The sequence below is a fragment of the Seriola lalandi genome, unplaced genomic scaffold (genome assembly GCF_002814215.2).
Source record: "Seriola lalandi dorsalis isolate HSWRI2012SDOR001 ecotype SW California unplaced genomic scaffold, Sedor1 jcf7180002054382, whole genome shotgun sequence".
Lineage (NCBI taxonomy): Eukaryota > Metazoa > Chordata > Actinopteri > Carangiformes > Carangidae > Seriola > Seriola lalandi.
In genome coordinates, this window is record NW_019524935.1 from 24521 (window position 1) to 29271 (window position 4751).

At 41.8% G+C, this 4751-nt stretch overlaps 1 long non-coding RNA gene across 1 annotated transcript in view; it reads left to right on the forward strand.

The window, feature by feature from the left end:
* The first annotated feature begins 3423 nt into the window (after window positions 1–3423).
* Window positions 3424–4751, forward strand: part of LOC147818964 (uncharacterized) — a 2104-nt gene continuing 776 nt past the window's right edge. Inside the window, exon 1 of the long non-coding RNA XR_015437433.1 lies at window positions 3424–3877. This is a non-coding gene — a long non-coding RNA (uncharacterized LOC147818964). The remainder of the gene's footprint in view (window positions 3878–4751) is intronic.

Sequence of the window (4751 nt, forward strand, 5' to 3'; positions counted from 1 at the left end):
CCCTATAATCTACGCCTTGTTCTACCCCTGGTTTAGAAAAGTTATCAAACTGGTTGTCACTCTGCAGATTCTGAAGCCTGGCTCCCGTGAGGCCAACGTATTGTGGAGAGGCTGTGGAGTGACTGAGATTACACCTGCTCTATGAACACAGTAATGAATAAGGTCATGGTGTTCAGTGAGTGAATTATGAAATCCAGAAAGGAACAATATGAAGTACGAATTGTATGTGAACAAAAGCACCTGTAGAAATTATTTCCGGCACTCTGTGTCACATAACATGTTGAATCTTTTTTAATTGTTCATTAAGTGAATTCATAAAGTCAAAAAGAGTGAAGTGATAATAATCGTGTAGCATAGTAATATGTTACTAAGCGATATTTTGATGTTACAGCTGGGTGTGTTGTTTATTCAAGAAGTAAAAGTAGAATCTTTGTGGAGTGCAAGTAGCAGAAAATATTGAAGTAAAGTACATAAACATTATATGAAAGTACAGTGCTTGAGTAACTGTATTTAGTCACTTTTCAGAGACTGGTCCAACCATGTTACAATAACCACCAGCAAGTGACTGCGGTCAGTATATGAGAAGTTACAGCTGCCTGTGTAGAAGTTAAGACAGTAATAACATGAAATATAACAGGTTACACTAAGAAATACGATCTCGAAATGATTTGTGCATTTGTTATTGTTAATAATAAACAGAAAAGTTTACAACAAGAATTCAATGTGTGGCTTATATCAGTGCTGGATCTTTGAGTTTGAAAGAACACCAATGCAGTTAACGGTTAATATATAATATTATCCTCAGTCAGGGAAAATGTGAGAATAAAGGCTTGAGATGGGTTGGGGATACATGTTAAGATTGGCTTTTAATTTCTTTGATTTCCCTTCATATTATTAAAATATCAAATACTGTCAAGAGGAATTTGTCAGTGCTGTGATAGTGGAGCGACGAGCAGTTACTTTTTTTGTTGTAAAGACATAATCCACATACGCAGACAGATCACCCCCTGACGCATTCAGCTGTTATGGGTGGATGTCAGAAACATGGTATTGAATGTGGTCACCTGATTCACCAGGAGATGGAACTGTTGGCTCAATTTTTCCACGAGCAGCTGAGATGGTGAAGTTCAGTGAGTAGGAGAGATTTACCACATCTCAAGAGGTACTAATTAGAAATGTTTGATTTTCACATTTCACATTTTGCTGTTCAGACTTTGACACTAAAGCAAGGGATGACAACCTTTTTTCCAGGCTTTGTAAATAAGGATCCCAGCTGCTGTGATTCCACCAGGGTCACATATTGTCTCCACAACCCTCTCCACCACCGGAGGTCTCCGTTTCTCCCTCTGCACAGTAACACATTTCCACTCTGACCACACGGGGCCTGTTTCTCCTGTCTGACTCTGTCGACTGGTCTTTGAAGCACACACCCACCTCTGCCGTACATTTACCTCAAGTCTGAACACGCTGGAGCAGAGCAGCAGCTCTGACAGGACTCACCGTGTGGACACATTTCACCAGAGACAAACAGAGATGAATACAATCAGCAGTGACAACATTAAAAAGGTCTAATCCACTTAGAGGACAACAAACCATTCACCATACTCAAGGTATTTGAGCCATGGATTCTCTTGCTAGATTTCCAGTTCCCTTACACAGGAGGTCTATGGTTTAAACCAGTGTTCTCAAACTTTTTCAGACCATTGAACCACTAAAACAAAACTCACGGACCAACTAACTCCCCGAACATGCCCAAAACCAAGAGAGCTTCTGCTTCAGTTGTAAGCTTTCTCAGGCATTTTGATGCCTTTAGTGGATACGTCGGTTACAGTGAAAGTCCAACAACACTGTAGAACAATCCATTCAAACAATAATGTTTGACTACACATACCAGTTGATTTAATATTGATATAGACTATTCAGTATTCAGTGAGTGATTACTACAGACAGTTTCAGAAACACTAAATTTAAAAACGTGATATTTTAATAAATTCACTCACAGACCACCAGGGGTCAGTTGCGGGCCACTCTTTGAGAAAGTCTGGTTCAGACCATTTTGTCAAGTCTCAGTTGTGAATGCATACATCAAAAGACACTGCATTCTTTCAAATTTTATTCTAATTTTATCAAAAAACAAACTGAAACATCCTGGAAATATAAAATGAAACCCCCGAGTGAAGACGACTTCCAGGTTGAAAAATACACAGTTGCCGGAGAGGAGAAATCTGGAGAATATATCTGAGGCCTTCTAACAGTCAGAGTCATTTCATCAAAATTAAGTTGCAGTTTAAGATCAATTTGAATTTTACAAACAACCACAGGAAACAAAAAACTATTTTAGAGTTGTCTGCTATTATTTTTGTTGTTTGTATTTAGTGGATAAAGATTGTAGTACTGATATTTTTGAAACAGTATGCGAGTAGTAACGCATCGTGTGTCAGGAATCACTATGAGATCTACACCTGGGGTTCACAACCTGTTTTTCCACCCTTGATATTTTTTAGATTTTAGATTTTGCTGTGGAGCGGCCAACTGGTGAGGACGGGGGTTAAATCGTGGTCTGAGGTGGTTATATAATGATTATACTAATCTAACAAACAAACACACGGGACACTTTGCGCTCGTGCTAATGAGGCGTAACAATCATTACTGCTCGTGGACTTTTATGGTTTACAGTTAACGTGAATCCTAAAAACAACAACCAGTAATCAGCGCTCTAATACACCTAAAGCATGTGCAACACACACACAAGCCACGCCTCTGTGGCCCGTTGTGTTTGTGTTTAACTCGACGTGTCTGGAGCTGCTGCACATTCCTCCGCCTGTGTGTGTGTGTGACGATCCGCTGACAACCAAGAGCGCCCGGCTGAGCAGACGCTGCATGTCAGTCTTCTCTCTCAGGGATTGGTTAAACCGTAGGATACTGACATGTTATCGTTGTATGAAAACCAACGTGTTGTAAAATATACAGCGTCTCCCCTCAGGCTAAAATCTGAAGTAGGAGCTACAGTACGCAGTGTCCTCTCTTAACCAAGGCACGGTTTCTTCATCTGTTTTGAAACTCCTGCACTGACGTTTACGGTGAAGTCATAGATATGCAGTTTTTATAGAATTATAGAAGTCAAACCTCCTTATTCAGTGTGTCACTGTGTAGCAGCCAACTCTCATAACTCAGAGTAGTGGAGTCTTTCAGCTGATGCTCACAACAACCTGACAACAGGATGACTTTAGGAATAAAATCATTCATCTTCTATTCATCGAGCAGCTGCATAATCCAACTTCAAGATTTACTGAAGCAAACATCTGGCTGGAAACACAATTAACCTACAACATCATCACATGCTTCCAAACATGATTTAACAAAAAGATGCAAAAATAAACAAACAACTCATTTTTATTGACTCTCACAGGATCACAGTTTAGTTTTCTGGATTTGAATGCTTTGAAATTCTCCACGTGCTGTTGATCTTCAAACTTCAATGTCTTCATCGGCTGTCAGTGCAGAAACACGAGCAGGTCGGCGCGAGACGAAAAGACGCCACGATGCAGAGACTCGTGTAATTAATGTGAACGCCGTCTGCAACCAACGCTGCTGTTATTCAGTTTCCACAGAACCTGCGGGATTACAGAGCGTTCGTCATGCATTCCTTTCAGGTGTGTGTGTCACACTGACTCACAGTCTGGATTGATTGTGTAAAAGTAGATATTCCAATTGTTCCAGTTCAGACGCCACATCCTTCAGAGGCGGTATGTGAAGAGCGACACAGTCGTCCCGCTTCGAGAGCTCCCTCAAATGTGTGCTCCAACAGGTGGATCCTTCGTGGCCCAACATATCCCAAGATTCATTGCAACGGAGCCTGAGGATCACACTGTTAAATGTAAGTGTTGTGTTTCAGCTCAGTTCAACAGCTAACACTACAACTGTTAAAACCAAGAGGCTTAAAACCTCAAGTTTTTGTGAAAAAAATATTACGTGTTGTCAAGGTTGCTAAGCAACAGGAGCTGCGCTTTGCAACGCAGCAGTAAAGGAGGTGACATAAAGCAAATATCCGATCCCTGACCCGGGACGTGTTGGTGCTGGAGCACAGGAAGTCGGCACGAAAGGAAGTTGATCAACGCGAGCCGCCGTCGACTTCAGGGGCGGAGCATAAAACGACTGCAGTCGAGTCGTACAACAGCCCCCCCCCCCCCCCTCAGGTCACCTGTGTCACAGCAGCAGGTCGTCCCCACAACTCATTGTGAAAAGACTGCAGAGCTTTTTAATTTAATAATTATGCGTTACCTTCAATATGTGACAAATGATCAAAAACCTACTGACACGGTTCTCTCCCCCAAACCTGTTGTTCTAAAACATGTTCAGACCAGACGAACATTAGACCTTTGACACATGAAATTAAATCTCAAGTCACTTCTCGCCTGTTTTCATTAGTCCAGAGACCAGACGGACTCGTTAGGGATTCCTCCTCCTCAAAGAGCTTGTAACTTGTCACTGATCAGACAACAGCAATCCGACGACCGAGTCATGTGGCGTGTTCCTTCCTAGTGTGAGGGTTAACACACGTGTTCACATGTCAGAGAGCTAAATGCTACAGGACACAACAGTGGTCCCAAGCACCTGTGTTGTCAAAGACAATATTGGACAGGAGACCTTTTCCCCTCCCCACAAAAAAAACTATGATTATAGAAACAGTCATTTCTACTTCCACACCTCCTTCCAGATAACCTTAGTCATTACTTGCCCCCCCCCCCCCC